The 16,864-nt window shown below is 37.5% G+C and overlaps 1 long non-coding RNA gene across 2 annotated transcripts in view; it reads left to right on the top strand.

Moving 5' to 3' along the window:
- The window catches only part of LOC111754809 (uncharacterized), a 166,619-nt gene that overhangs the window by 86,099 nt on the left and 63,656 nt on the right, over window positions 1-16,864 (top strand). For both annotated transcript variants that reach the window (XR_010050498.1, XR_010050499.1), the window contains one exon: window positions 13,743-13,978. This is a non-coding gene — a long non-coding RNA (uncharacterized LOC111754809). The remainder of the gene's footprint in view (window positions 1-13,742; window positions 13,979-16,864) is intronic.

Here is a 16,864-nt window from a genome sequence, read left to right as displayed (position 1 = left end):
TTGAAGAATGCCTATAAAGATAAAGACATAGGCAAAAACTACTAGAGAAAAAAAAAACTTGTAGGAAACAGAAACCACTCAAAGATTTGAGAACCTGAGGAAATACGTAATCTTGTCAAGACAGAAAAAAGAAACAGTGAGAGGAGCATGGGGAAAAAACCCCAAAGAATGCAAAAGTGCTCTTGATTATGAAGAATAAATAACAGCAGAAATTAAAACTCAACTGAAAGTTGAGAGGAAAAATTAAGGTTTCCAACAGTATTTTTATAAAAGATAAGAAAGACTAGAGGGAGAAATCATAAGAGGATCATTAGAGGATCATTTCAAATGATCATAACAAAATTCTAGAAAGTAAAATGCATAGGAAATAATTGAATTTTGCAGATCAAAATTACACATTTAGTTCCCATCACAAGACCTATATGAACACATGTATTTGCTAAATTTCAGAGTAGTGAGGATAAGAGAACAAAGAAAAACTATTTATAAAAGGTTAAGAATCAGATCGAGGGCTGGTGATTTAGCTCAGTGGCACAAGTGCCTGTGTGGCAGGTGCGAGGTCATAAATTCGATTCCTGGTATCCCCTGCTCCCCCCAAAACAAACAAACAAACAAAATGAATCAGATCAGTATCAGACTTCTCAGTAGCCACACTAGAAACTAGCAGAAAACAGAAGTAACCTTAAAAATTCTGTGGGGAAGTGATTTTAAAACTAAGATTATATATCCAGATAGACCACTGATCAAGGATGAAAGACACTTTTGGATATGCAAGGCCTCAGTTTTCTTTGTATGTGTCAGTGTTTCTAAGAAGTCTCTGGAGACATTATAACCACAAAATGAAGGAGTAAATTAAGATATGAAAAATGGGATATAGGAAACAGAAGAGCAACATAAAAGAGGAACAAAGGGAATCTTCATGATTGACAAGGTAGGACATTCTGAGGAAAAATAAGTGCCAGGAACAGAGGACAATGACCCAACTCTGGAGCAGGTCAGGAGGGGCCAGGAGAGATGTTCCCAAGAAGATGAAATTGATAGATTTCCTGCTCTGTTGTAACATTCTGAGGAATTTAGATTTCTAGGAAAAGTCTGGGCTTGATTTAGTGGTAAGCACAAAAAAACCTCAGCAAGTGCATACATGTGTGCATACACACACAGAGTTGTTAATTCCCTAATCCCCTTGGGGCAAAATATATATATATATATATATATATATATATATATATATATATATGAATGAAACAAGAAAAGAAATAAAGATCCAGAAGTTCTACAGTTATAACACGTGAATGTTAAAATTGCACTCATGATTATGGAGCAGCTCTATAGACTGATGGGAAGGGTGGAAGGCAAATAGGCACATGAATAAATAGGAAAGGAGAGGTGGGGCAAGGCAGTGGGAGGTAGAAAATATATAAGGTGGAAAAAATCAAGGCAAAATAGTGTAATCATATTTTGGTAATGTGGGTAGAGAATACAGAAAGAACAGTCATGATTGTCTTACAGCAGCGTGTGTTTCTGAACTGTGTGACTATGAGTGTCTTTCATGAAAAGTGAGAAGTAAGTGAAAAATATAAGGAAAGTATGTTGGGGACTGAATAGAAAGTGAAAACATTTATTTGCTGGGGAAGTGATACTTGTTCCCAAGCTGGTGTAATGACTGGTATCTAGATGTCTCCTCAAAGCCTCATATATTAGGTGGGCATTTTAGGAGCTGGCTGCATCTAGGACATGTGATACTGGGGATAAGAGTGCCACTAAATTAGTCCACTGACTGGAATTAGTGTAATTCTGGGTGGCACTGTCCAAAAGCCGGATAGTCTGTATGAGATAAAAGGCAAAAGGCTGGCTGCTGCTGCTGCTGCGTCCCTGCCTTCTGCACACCATACATGAACCGTTTCTCCTCTGCAGGGCCCCTCTACCCCGCCACCCGGCCTTGGAGCCAGCTGAGTATGGACTGAAATTGCCACAAACTATAAGCTGAAATAAACTTTTCCTTCTCTAACTTGTGAGTGTCGAGTATTTTGTCTCAGCAATGACAAACATAACTTAAAATAGCTGTGTAAGTGTATGTGCTAGATGCTCTTCCTCTGTGAAACACACAGACGGCTCTTCACAGGCTCATTTCTAAATTACGTTTGTGGTTGAGGGTGCTTAATAATTCTTCAGTCTTATTCATGGCAGAGGAACTGCATCACTGGGGAATGGATGCCTAGTGCTCTCTCGATAAGAAAGTAATGGATATGTTTATTGCTCAGACTTTCCTTTTCCTACCGACTAAGAAATAGTACTTAAAGCCACATATATGTTAAATGATTTGCAGATTAAACAAAAGTAATAATAAGACTCAATATTGCACTACAGAGTTACCTTTGGCTAAAATTTTCTGCTTGGCCATTTATTATTTTGTTCCCCAAGCCCTGGACTTAGGTGCCTCTGATTAAGCCATTTGTAAAAGCCATTAATTACATGCACACAAGACTTATTTTCTCTTACTTTCTTTTCTCCAAAAGGGCAACTGATTTGTTCTCTTTTCCATGTCCACACAAAGTAATCTCCCCAGGTGATATTAGCATTTAGAATACACAGCCCCTCAAATGATCACTGCCCCATTGCTTACTCATCTCAAGCAGATATTAATAAATATTTAAAAACATTCATGCCTGCCTTTTCCAGAGGCCTCTCTAGAGACTTTAGAAGAACATATTGAAAGTACAAAACACTTACTTTGTTCTTGAGGAGAACAAAGATGAATTTTTTCGAAGACCAGACGATTGTTGCGTAATTTTTCCATAGAGATTTGTGAGTGTGTTTAACTATCACCATTCTTAGTAACCACCTGGTTCTCTAGTCTTGATGTGACCACATTCCTGTAGAACACATTCCCTGAATCACTGTGTACATGATAAAAAAATATATAAGGACCAAGGGCAATACTCTCAATTCTCATTCTACTTTTCTCTACAATCTGGCATCCCATATTACCCATCTTCCGTGTAATCAGGTTGCAATGTATCAGTGTAAATGAGTAAGAGTAATAAGTAGCACTGAGCATGGAAAAAATGGTTAAGTATGGTCCTTGATCCTCTAATCTCCATTATCCGTACCCTTTAGGTTCTTTAATAGCTATACGGTGGCTATTACGCTACTGTCTGGTCTAGGAGAACTGGCAGAACCTAGAGGGCTGTTAACAGGACACAGGTTCCCAGACTTGAGGCCTATAATTTTACTTGCAGCAGGTAGGATAATCATTACAATGAAACATAGGCAAAGTCAGACATCTTTTTTATCCATAGTCAGAATTCATATCCTCTGGTAGATCATCTTGGTCATGTTTACAGTCTCCAGCATAGTCTCTGGCTCCCTAGGATGGGGGAGAGGCAGGATCTGGCTTCTACTGATTCTGAATGGGCGGTGGATTCCTGCACTTACTCACCCACAACAGACATACCATATATCAAAGAAGCACTTCTAGGTCCAGAGAAAGTTCATAGACACACAACTCATCATACAAAGCATTCAGCTCATGCTTTGAGTCTCTATGCTTTGAGCTACCTTTACAGCATTATTGGAGGATGGGAACTGACAACTTCTGCCTTAACTGTATGGGCCAGATTACAAAGTAGGTCCCCAGGATGCCTGCCATCCTTTAGGATTTGGATATAGACAGTATAAATCTCAGCATTAACTCAAGATTTCTAATGATGTAGTCAAATTTTGGACAATATTTGAGTCTACTTGGGTCTGTAAAAATATTTTCTTTGAAAAAAAATCAATGAAATTACAGTTAGGATGCAAACGTAGAATTGAGGTTATAATAAAAATACCTGTTCTTGAAAATGGTCTAATTTAGCTTTTTAAATTACAATATTCTTATTAACTTAGTAGAAATTTCTCAAACACTACTATTTTTATAGCTAAGTTAGACTGAATTGTTTTGTAATATTTTCTATAGTACTATTATAGTTTGAATTTTTAGTTAATGGAATATGTGGAAGCAGAAGTCTAGTGTAGAGATGCATTATGCTCCTTAGTGTAGACAAAGGACCCACAAAAAAGTTTACATACAATCATTTTATCAATTAAAAATCATATGTACACATATACATAAGTTTTGATTGCATTGACCACTATGTTCAAGCGCTTTTTCACCACAACATTCTTACATAGCAATTATCAAAATTAGCCCTGATAACAGCAAAAACTATACAAGTTTTCTTAGTTTAACTCCTGGAACCAAAAATGCTTTTAAAGATTCCAAGCTGCTATAATTTGTGTTTGGGAGGACCCCCAAGGTCATGTGGTCATGGAAGCGGCTGAGTCTAGTGTTTGTGATTGGTTTGTTGCCTAGTGCTGGGATTGGCACTGTGAGTGCTGCTCCCGGCCAGGGGCAGGTAGCCAGCATACAGTATAAGGGAGGGAAGGAGGCATGCTTTTTCTCTTTTTGCCCTTTCACTCTTGTCACTTGCAGCCATCATGAATGGCTGCCCTTTAGGCACACCAACCTGCGTTGGAGCCAGTTGAGTATGGACTGAAACCTCCAAAAAGTGCAAGTTAAATAATCCTTTCCTTCCCTAATTTTGGGCATTAGGTAATTTGTCTCAACAATGAGAAAAAAGTAACCAAGACGCAAGCCATAATTTTTATTGTGAGTTTTCAGGCTTTAGGATTGTTGGAAGGCATGTTTGTGGGACAATATCATCATACAGTAGTGACACGTGACTGTGGGTAAAACACTTACTGTCATTATAATTAGACAATTTATGTGATTAATAACTTCAGTTCCTTGTCTCCCATTACAGTGCAAATCCTACAAGGGCGAAGCCTATGTCTATGCAGTAAAATACTATATCCCATCATCAAGCCTAGTCCTGAATCTTGAAATATTGTCAATGACTAGTGGTTAAATGAGTTAGCAGGAAGTGACCTAGTCAAGGACACACTAAATTGATAGTTTAAACTTGTGAAAGGAATTAGTAATCAAAGTCCTGCATTAAATGCAGCTCTTCTCTCTAAATGAAAACAGGGCCATTCAAAAACATTTGTTTAGATCAGACATCATTTTATTTTGTTAGACAGAGTGTGGTTTAAGTCAGAATACTAGATGCAAGTTTACAAATAGAATTTAATGGCTGATAAAATAATTCAGTTCTAAATACTGGGCCTGCTTAGAATAAGTATTGATTAAATCATGGGCCAGAAAAGTTATTAAAAACATTTCTTTCAAATAAAAATTTGTACATCATTGCTCATGTGACATTTTTCATAATATCCCAAAAGTGGGAACAATTCCAATGCCCATCAATCAATGAATGGATAAACAAAATGTGGTACATTCATTTAATGGGAGACTAACCATAAAAAGGAATGAAATACTGACATGTGTTGCTGTAACATGGATGAATCTTGAAGATATTATGAGAAATGAAGTAAGCCAGTCATAAAATAACACATATTTTATTCATTCATATGAAATTTTCCTAATAGGCCAGTTCATGGAGACAAAATCATTAGTTGCCAGGACCTAAGGGAAAGGGAAAGGTGGGGAGCACTGCACAAAATTTATTTTGGAGTAATGAAAATGTTCTGGGCTTTCAATAGAAATGATTGAAGGTAAGTGCAGAGTTGTAAATGCACTAAAAGCTGCTGAATTCCACATTTCAATTAAAAAAAATAAATGAAAAGTATTAGAATATATTTACTGTGTTAATGCTATTTGGAACAAAAAGAAATGAAAACTGTAAAATGGTTTAAAGATTTTTTTGGCTAAGAAGTAACTTTCAATATATTAAGAACAAATTTAATTGAACAGTTGGCTATTTAGTCTAGGCTCTGTCTTCATTCATTAATTGTTGTGATGCAAATAGCAATATCTGTTAAACAAATAATGGTGTCTATTCAGCCTCTCTGGGTAACGACTGCATCTTGGTTGCTTAACGTGTTAGCTCCGGCAAGTTGGCTAGACTCTTCATATCTGAGGTTCCTCTTCTGAAATATGAGTGTAATAGTAGTGGTTACCACTGATAGTATAACGGGTATCAGTACCCGTCTCAGCCCTTGTTTCAACTTTTCAGGTATTATGAAAAATGCCACTATGAGCACTGAGGTACCAGGGGTGCTGACCTGGGGTCCTAGGTGCTGACCTCCTGCATGATTGTCAGTATAGCCAGGGTAGAGGACCACCTCTATGTAAAAGCTACAGGCAACTAGGCCAGGCACATGGCAAGCAGTAAGTAAATTATAGGCTTTTTTTTTTCATTTTCAAAAAATTTTATTAGAATATGTTTGTAGTACATGCAGTTCACAGTCTTGGAGAGCAGGTACAGGTACCTACTACAACTTCTTTTTCCTTTTGAATCTCTTTCCCCTTTCCTCCATCTCCCTCCTTTCTCCTTCAGTTCTCCTTTCTCAATTTTCATTCTTGCTGATATTGTTAATTTTATGTTATGGCACATAATGTTTACATTCATTGAAGTCATTAGGCTCCTGTACATGGCATATCTTTACTGTGCTCATTTCCCCTTCCCTCTCTCTTTGCCTCTCACCCTTGTTCTCTTGGATCACTTCCCCATGGCAAGAAATCCATCTCTTTGTGTCCTTCTATCCACCCTTTACTATACTCTTTGTTTGTACTTTTCTTCACTCAAATGAGAGATACCACATGGAATGTAAGCTTGTATGTCTGGTTTATTTCATACAACATTGTATTTTCCAGTTGCATCCATTTTCTTACAAATGTCTCAAACATATCATTCTATTTAGGCAAGTAGTATTTCATTGCATATAGGTGCCACATTTTCTTTGTTCAATCATCTGGTGATGGGTATAGAGGCTACTTACAGGATTTAGCTATTATGAATTGTACTGGTAAAAAATGCTGGTATGCATGTATCACTGTAGTGTGATGATCTTAGCTCTTTGGGGAAGATACCTAGTAGGGAGATAGCTGGGTTTCATGGAATTTCTAATTTCAGTTCTTTGAGAAATTTCTGTACTTATTTCCATATGATTGTACTAATTTACATTTCCACCAATAATGAAAGAAGATTCCTCTTCCACCACAAACATACAAGCATTTGTTATTGTTTGGTTTTTAATGATTGCCATTCTTTCCAAAGTAAAATGGAATCTTAACATTTTTAAAATTTGTATTTCTGTAATGGCCAGAAATGTTGAATGTTTTTTCATTTATTTATTGACCGTTTGTATTTTTTCCTTTGTGAAGTGTCTGTTAATTTCACTTTCCCTTTCTTGACTGAGTCTTTAATTTTAGGTAGCTTAATTTTTTTGAGTTCCTTATATGTTATAGAGGATATTAATCCTCTATCTGAGGAGTAGCTGTCAAATCTTTTCCCATTGAATAGGTTGTTCTTTCACTTTATTAATTAAAAATTATAGTTCTATAATGTTGCTGAGGATCATTCATTGCTTATATCATTTTGTGAGATTAAATTATACCTGTTAGTCGAGTGTGGTGGTGCACACCTGTAATCTCAACACTCAAAAGTCTGAGGCAGGAGGATTGCTATGAGTTTGAGACCAGCCTGAGGTGCATAATGAGAGTCAAGGTCAGCCTGAACTATATAGAGCGATCCTGTCTCAAAAAAGCAACAATAATAAAACCTAAAATAATAATTACTACTACTACTAATAAAATATATTTGTAATAGCATTAAAAGGGGTAAAGGAAGTTGGGCTAATAGTATATGGGAAAAGGAAATATATTTCAACAGATATTTATAGTGTGTTCAACAGGCTATTGTATTTTCTACAGGAAATGGGTAGATTCCTTTATTTTGGTAGAAATTCTCTGCCTTTTGTTTAATGGAATTTCCCTGCATGGTTAATTTTGCTGATATTGAAATACCCTTATTAGTGGTTTATATACTCTCTAGAATTTTTTTGTGTAGAGCTTCATTGGTGTGAAAGTAGTATATTTTAGATAATGCAGATAACATTTTAAAAACAAACACAAAATCCCAGAGAGGCAACACATGTCTGTAATTTCAGCTACTTGGGTGGTTGAGGCAGGAAGACTCTGAGTTTGAGGCTAATCTGGACAATTTTGCCAGATCCTGTCCCAAAATAATAAAAAGGGTGTGGCCCTTGGGCTCAAGCCCCAGTACTATGAGAACACGTGTGCACATGTGCATGTACATCTATACCCCCCCACACATACAAATGCAAAATTTCACTTCAATAACTATGTGCAGATACCAGTTTCTGTGGTACCAAAGAGCTCCTCATTAACCATGCTGCTAGATGAGAACAGGGAGACAGAGCTGCTTACTGGGTCTGATTTTCCTCACTGAAAAAACAAAGAGGTGGAACTAAATGAATAATATGTTTTCTACTATGGTTAACATTTTGTGAACTGATGCATATGCAACTAGATGTGGTGGCCTTGGGTTTGAAGATCGGCTGTTTGTAGATTTCCCAGGCAGCATGTAAGATCATAACCTGTGCTGGGTGTCTGGGCTGTGGAGTTCATCTTCCTAGGCCAGGTGCTGAAGTGAGCCTCTTCCCCCTGGAACTCTTTTTCTTCCTAATGTAATCTTTTGATTCTAATGTTTTTCTTTTGCTTTGTTAGCATTTATTTTTATACCTTTTTACATAGGAGTGAACTGGTAGTTACCACTGGGTTTGATAATTTCCCCACAGGACATTTTGGAAGTTTGTGGGGCTTTTTCATCTTCTGTACAGTCAAACATGAACATTTACATGTGGGAATATATATTTTTTAAAAGGCATAAATTACTTTAAAATATTTTCTTTTTTGTATAAAGGGGCATGTACGTTTTAAATTATGTGGATGGATTCTATACCTAGGAATTCACTTTAGGATAGTATGGAGGCATTATAAAATACCTGTTATAAAAAGGATCTGTTGTATTTTAGGGTCATTATTAAAACATTTGCTAAGACTAACTCGGACCACAATGGGGAGGAAGAAACACTCTTAGGTACTTTTCTTATTGTTGGAGCAAAAATACCTGACACACAAGAGTTAAAAAAGAAAAGCTTTGTTTTAGGCCATAATTTGTAGGGATGTTTGTTCATGGTCAACTGCTCCATGGCAGGTGGCCTGGTAGAGGAGCTTAGCAGAGGAAAAAGTCCACGGCAGGGCCAGCAGGAGGCAGAAAACAGTGAATCTCTTTTTCTCTTTATTTTTCATCCAGGCCACAGGCCTATTGGTTGGACCCATCCACACCCAGAGTGGGATTTCTGTTTTAAATAAATCTATTTGGCCACACTCATGCTAATCCAATCAGTGGACTGACCCAGTCTCTCATGTTCATAATCCATATTCACATACCTTAGGTCCTGCTGCCTCCAAAAATCCTCACCTATGAGCTCATGAAACTTTGGGGGTACATTTAGATACAAGTCATACCAGAAGGGTTTTGGGTGCTGGATCTGCTGAGTAACAGTCAGCAGGCACCATGCTTTGTTGTGTACAGCTTTTTTACTTAATTCTTGCTTTATTCATCCCAGGTGGATTTTTATTCTTTTATCTTTCCAGACGAAGATACTGAGGCTTAGGGAGGTTTATTAATTTCATTTATTCACCAAGTATTTTAGTGCCTACTATGTGCATTTTGGTAACTGGGATAAAGCTGGGAACAAAAAGGACATAATTTCTGTCCTCGAGGAACTTATATTTCAGTGAAAGAGAAGATCCATACAGCAAACCAATAGATAGGTATGACGATGCCAGGTTGTGGTGGATTTCCTGAAAACACCTGAAAGAAGTGGCTTGGTAATATTTGCCCAAGGTCACATAGTGAATGGTGACAGTTCCATTTGAATGTAGATAATGTTGTCGTTGTGGAGTGGTACTGGGATTGAATAAAGGTTTTCAAAACATTGAGATAGGGCCTGGGGATTTAGCTCAGCGGCATAAGTGCCTGCCTTGCAAGCAGGTGGTTGTGAGTTCAATCCCTGGTACCAATTAAAAAAAATCATATTGAGATACATCCCTAGTCCTGTTTTACTTTTTATTTTGAGATAAGGTTTCATTAAATCATTAAATTTCCAAGGCTGGCCTTGAACTTGTCATCTTCCTCCCTCAGCTTCTCAGAGTGCGGGGGTTATAGGCTTGTACCACCATGCCTGGCAACGTAGCATTTTTGGACAGCACTATGATTATAGAATTGCAAGCTCATCACTTATAAGGCTGCCTAGAAAGAGGCTAGAATACACGAGTGAAAAGACGGAGACCTGTTCAAATTATTCCTGGATTTTATTTTCTTTTTGAATTCTCTGCTCACATGACCCTAGCAATTGGACTGTTTCTCAGTGCTCTTGTTTGTATTATCACTGACATTTATTAGAATGCATTTCTAAGTAAATAATGCTAACTGTTTTCCAATTCTCCAGTGTAATTTGCAGAACCATCTTCAGTTTTGTTCCCCAGTGGCAATGTATCTGTCATACCTAATTTCTAATAAGTGTATCTGTCCCATGAAATAAGGAAAATGTGTGCTGGAAACAGATGCATAGATACTTAAAAGTGAAATAGCAGGGGCTTTGAGCCAGACATTTTAGACGGATGATTATAATTTTTCATTCTGTGGGTAAATGGCAGAGAGGTAGGTAGAGGCTTCTGTTAAAGAAAAAAGAAAAGCAAGCAACAGTTAAAACAAATAGAAAAAGGTGGCTTAAGGTCTGGGCAGTTAGAATGTATACAAAGAGTTTTTTGATTCCAAAAAGTTAAGAAAGTTATGTTCTTCCCTTAAGAAAACAAAATCAGGTTTAGAAAATCCAGTGATATCTACTGTTAAAGATTAAAATGAAATTTGCTCAAGTTACATGTTCCTTTGTTAAGCATAGTGATTAATGAAAGCAATGTTTAGTTGCTTTATTCGGAATGAAACGGAAGGGAGAGCACTCTGAATGGGCTTTGGTTGCAGGTGCTGCAAAAGTCATCTCTGCACACCTGGTCACAAACCTGGTGACACTTGTGGTGCTGTGATTATTTTCCTAGGAGAAAGTGATCCTCAAGAAGAGATCAAAAGCTTCTAACCCCGCCTTACAAAGTAATGACTATGATCAGAACTTCATCTGTGCATTATGCAGAACTCATGTAAACCATGAGCTGACTTGTGTTTAATTGAACACGTTAAGTACCTAGCATTTTGTTCTTTCACTCTTCAGCTTTAATGTGACATTGTTGTTTCCAGTTTAAAATGGTTACAAGTAAAGCAGGTAAAGGTGATTTTACAGTTCTTATTCTCAACTATGTCTTTCATCTTTATAGATGCTCAATTTTTTGACAATAACTGACAAAAGTCCATTTAGCATTTCTGTATTTAGTATATTACTTTGAAAACACACTTTTCTCTAACTGTAATTAGCAGTCTTATAATGAACAGCGTGAATAATTTCTCAAGCAGCATAACTTGCATAAATTTTATAAATTTGGGGGTTAATTTTAAATTGTTTCTGTAATAATATTTCAGTATTCATTACCAAGTCTACACTGGTCAGCTCAGACTCTAGGGAATTCAGTATTTATACTGTATTCTCAGTTCATCTTTTGCAACTATATTGGCTAACTTGCAAATTTATCTGTAGTATGCCTGGTTGGTTATGTAGAGACAACAGCTACTCTCTGGGGGCTAATGTCTTTTTTTTCACCAATCAGAACACAGTTCATGATTCATTAGGTGTGTTGGCTAGCTTATTTAACTTAATTCATTATAAATTATTTAATTCCTAAAGCTTTCCTCGTGTTCAATATAAATGAAACAATTATTCCTGGACACAGTCATTCAAATAACAACACAGTTTTACTAAGCCCCAAGATAGTCATTAAATCCTAGCTATCCACTGCTTTACATAAACTACTCATGCTGAGTTTTTGAGGGTATAATGTTACTGAAATTGTTTAGATTCAGTAAGAATATGTTATTCTATATTTAATGAGAAAACATCCCAATTACATAGCAATGTGAGAAATCATAAAATATTTCTAGGTAGCATCTTTGCCCTTGTTTGGATAGCTTGCCTTCCTTTGTTACCTCTCCTTTTCCATGGGGAAATGAACAGCTCCATTTATTCAAATGCCAGATCTGTTGAAAAGCATTTACTGAGGCTTAACCTGTCCTGATGCCATCTATAGTTGGCCAATTGTTGGCAGGCAAAGCATATGGGGCTGGTGTGTCTTAGCTTTTTGGCACTGTGGGTTGATGACTGAGACAATGAATTTAAATGAACATGGTTTCAGAGGTTCAGTTCATGGTCATTTGACCCCATCGTCTTTGGACCTGTGGTGAGGAAGTACATCACACTGAAGAGTCTTGGCAAAGGAAACTGCTGCCTCATGAAGCCAAAAAGCAAAATGAGAGAGACAGAGAGAGAGAGAGAGAGAGAGAGAGAGAGAGAGAGAGAGGAGTTGAGATACCAATCTCTTCTGTGAGAGCATGCCCTCAGTAGCCTAACCTCTACCCATTAGGCCTCCAATGGCAGTGCAAGCTGGTGAACAAGTTTTTTATGTGGGCCTTTGGAGGAACGCTTTCCCAAACAATAGCAGCTGGTATATTTTTCCTCTTAAATGTAAGTCATATAAAATGTCCCCAAGCATAGTGTCCTTTGTTTTAGATTGAGTTCCCAGGAAGCAGACTCTGAGACAGAAAATTGTATGTTGATTCAATTAAAATTGGAAGTCAGAGAAACTCAATGCAGTGCTATAGGGGTCCGTGGACCTGGAATGGCCTCATAGATGCCCTGAATTCAGACAAGCGTTACATCGTTAATCATGCATCAGCAAATATCAGCAGTGGGCTACTTTCTGGGAGGGTTATGGCCTTGTAACCTCTGCAAACCATCAACAGCTGGCAATCTCAGTAGCTAAAGAGATGAATGGCTCAGTGCTAAGAGGAAGTCTTGGAATCTTGTCAGTCCTCTGAGCCTATTTTACCAAAACCTAGGTGAGGAATACTAGCAGAACATCATAGGGAGGAGTCATTGTTTTCTTTTAACACAGCATTTGATTATTTTCTAGCAACACAGCTTGACTTCAATCTTTAAAAATGTATTACCTTTCTTTTGTGTTCCCCTTCTCTCTCTGCTTTGTCCTAAACAAGGCCAGGAATGCAGTGAGGTAGACCCCAGAGAATTTCAGCCCTGGAGAATAACGCACTGTGTAGAGCAGTTCCTATGAGATGAAGCTGGAACCCTGGAGGTGAAGTTACTGAGGTCTGCTTAGACACGCTGGAATCATAAGACACTTAAAAAAAGAAAAGAAAAAAGGAGCCCCCAGAAGCTGTTTAGTTTAAGAGAGGCTGTGAGTTGTAAGGGCAGTTCATTTCTTTCTCTTATTATTTCTTCTGGAAGCCAGCAGGGTGCATATAGGTACACACATTGCCATTTGTCTAGCTCATCACACTTAATCACTCTGTGATCTCCAGGAAGGCCCTGTACAGCTGTCAGACGGAGGCTGAGATCACTTTTGTTCCTCCCTACTTCCCCCTGACTCTACTTTATATCTGTTTTACTACTTCATAAGCTTTTCATTCACTTAACTCATATAATCATTAATTTACTTATTTTGAATTGTTGCTATGTGTCAGCTTTATTTATTCTGGGGATTCCAATTCTCAACAGGCTGCCTGAACTTTCAATTTTTGTCACTTGTTTTGGTTCCCTTCTGGTTCTTGTCTTTCTGACTTTAAAATCCAGCTGGCCTGGATCATTGATCTATGAGTATGTTTTAGATTTGGTCTTCTTTTTTTCAGCTCAGAAACCAGTGATCCCTGCTTGATAAGCTGGCCTTACATCTTCATCTCCAAATAAATACCATTAAACAGTGGTTGAAAACTGCTTTAGCCTTCAGGTCTCTGATCATGGATGCTCTCCCAGCACCTACCAGCCATGACCACTTGAAATGAGCAAAAGATAAATGCTTGCATGAATGAGATTATCGTCAGCAAAAGCCAACATGTGGAGGCCGAGGACAAAACTGAGCAACATGGTAAGAGGAAACAATGAAATGGAACTGTCTGTCACTAAAACACAGTTATTTGAAATGGGTAATTATTTGCCTATTTCACTTCTCTTTCAGAAACAATTGTCCTACTTTCATTTGGAAAACATTTTGACGTTTCTGATTTTATTATGATCTAATACTTCTAGGTCAGTATAGTTATGGTTGAAAGTGGTTCATTTAGTTAGGGTTTTCTTTCCTTCTTTTTTTTCTGGTACCAGGGATTGAACTCATGATCTTGTGCTTGCCATGCAGGCACTTATGCCACTGAGCTAAATCCTGGGCCCATCTATCTTTTTTGTTGTTGTTGCTTTGGAAGATCTTTTCTATGTTCTTAATCAACAATGCTGAATTTTTGATTTATGACTCAGTTCAGTGCAAGATCCTTGCTTCAAGGGAAGTAGGTCAGCGGGCTGAGTACGTGTTCTCAAGTTTCATGTCCATTTAGATATGCTAGATGCCCGCATGAAGAACTGGAGTGGGACAGAGTATCTTGTCGTTGGGCACCAGGAAATTCAACTGTAAGATTTCTACCCTTCCATTAAGTCATACCACCTGGATAGAAATATGCAAAGATAACTGCAAAATCCAATTATAAATGCCCATTTGGCTTCAGATTCTTCTCTGCTACTCCCTTCTGTTACAGACACATTCTTCCACAACTCTGTTCTGCTTATTTCAGCCAGAAAACCACTGCTGCTGAGTATTCACTTGCTATGCATGCTTTTCTGTCTCACTTTGTTATTGACTTTCCATATATTTTCTATTTTCATTTGAAGATGCATCTGAAGTCCCTGGACTATCTCTATTAATTTTTGTCTTTTGCCATGATTTGGTTTCCATTTAAATTTCATAACAATGTTATTTAAGTCAGTCAATATAGAACTTTATGAAAGACTCAATATCAAAATTATGTTGCACTGCAAGGAATTATGGGTACAACTGGAAGCAAGAGCATTTAAAAATCTCTATTGAGGTTCTTTAACTGAGTCTATTGGAAGGTAATGAAATAGGCTATGCTTGATTTATGATGATATATTCTGACATATAAAATACTATTTGTAAGTAGTTTAATAGAAGACTATTGCTCTAACTTCCAAATTAGCAGCAGAGGTGATTTCTATTAGAGAAGACACCAGTGGAGGATTCTGTTCTTGATGTTAAATAAAATAGTTCTTTTTCTCTGTACAATCCACTCTGTTGTATTGTAGCACAGCTCTGGGGACCTGCTGTTGTATGCAAAGAATAAAACATATCTCTGCTCATTGTTTATTTACTACATTTTAGGGTACATATGGCAAAATCATTTTCCTTACAGTCCTCAGTTCGATTTTTTCCTTCTGATTATGTGTTAAAAATCTGCACATATGGTTCCTCTGTGTTGCAGTTTAACCATGTGAATCTCCAAGCCTCTTTTATTCAATGACATTTCTAGTATTTTAATGAGGGTTTGACATTTTCACATGTTACAAATTTGTTTTATTTTTATATTCATTGAAGTGACTTTCATCCTGCCTTTGTGTGTTGCCGGTCTACAATTTCTAAAGGTGCTTGGAGACACCTTTTCAGAAAGAGAAAGTACATCAGGAAGTCATGCAGAATTCTTAGTGTTACTGTTCAGAGGAGTGTGTTTGTGAAAAAATGTCTTTCAAGGTTATAAGTGAAGGGCTTTTGTTCTGAGCAACATCAAATACCAGTTCGTTTTCAATTGGCAAAGGCCAAACATGATTTGGGCCAGGATTTACAAATTCAAATGCCTAGAGGGCTAAATGGGTGACATAAGTTAAAGAGGCAGCCCTGGCAGCCTGGAAAATGGTAGCAGCATGCCCCATTTAAAGGAGTCTGTGGCGAATTTGCCATTTCTGATGGTTGCTATGTGGGAATGTCCAATGTCATTAGGTTTCTCAGTATTCTAATGGCATATGAAAACCAGTATATTTAAGGGAAATAGTCTAAGTTTTCCATTTTATGTGTCTAGTCTAGTGTACAACTTTACACTAGAATGACTGTGCATCTAAATAGTCCAGAAGGAAGGCAGGGTTGGAGGTTGCCTCTCAAGTGCCCTGAGCCTCATGCTGGAAACTTCAGTTGTCTGCTCAGGGCAGGGTGGTGTGTGGTTTCATTCTGTGACTATAAAAGGGACCCATGCTGTACCTTAATTTCTGCTGTACCTTAACAGTCTTCAGAGAGGTTTTGTTCTGGGATTAAACTCCTGACCTTGCACTTGCCAGGCTACAGGGAGGTTTTGACATGACATACATAACTAAAATGTAAGCTGAAGTTAGGCAAATTCTCAAAGGATGTTCAAATGAAATTCAAAGGAGAGAGAAGGTACATGTTATTGGGCAGACCAGGGACAGATTCATGCCTATTGAGATGAGTATTGACAATAAATGTAGGATTGTGGTAGATGTGGGCACAGATTTCAGGTGCAAGCAACAGGTGATCCAAAGATAAACCATAGTGCTGTTGGAGAGAAAGCAAGACAGGCAGACTGAATGCATTTTACAGAGCACATCAGATGCTAGGCTGAGGTATTTAAGTAATAATTTTGGTAGATGAAGAGAAGCCCTTCATGCTTTTTGACTTGGGAAGTTCTCTGTTTATTGATCTCTATGGGTGAAATTTTATTTAAAAGGAAAAAGAGAAAAAACAAAACAAAACAAAGCAGTGTAAGGGTACAATTAATACAGAACTACAAAAAAAAAAAACAGTAAGAAATCACCAGTTAATAGATTACAATTATCATCCTAGAGACAGACCCAGATGACAAAACAGGAGACAGGGTCCATTGGTTACTCACAGTTTGATTTAAACTCATTTTGGGTTGTGTATTTATGCTTTTTGTAGGAGCTTATTTTTACATTCTTTGGC

This window comes from Cavia porcellus, unplaced genomic scaffold (genome assembly GCF_034190915.1).
Source record: "Cavia porcellus strain 051 isolate PalLab524CR breed Dunkin Hartley unplaced genomic scaffold, mCavPor4.1 scaffold_11, whole genome shotgun sequence".
In the NCBI taxonomy this organism is placed as follows: domain Eukaryota; kingdom Metazoa; phylum Chordata; class Mammalia; order Rodentia; family Caviidae; genus Cavia; species Cavia porcellus.
This window is presented reverse-complemented; position numbering and strand designations above follow the sequence as displayed.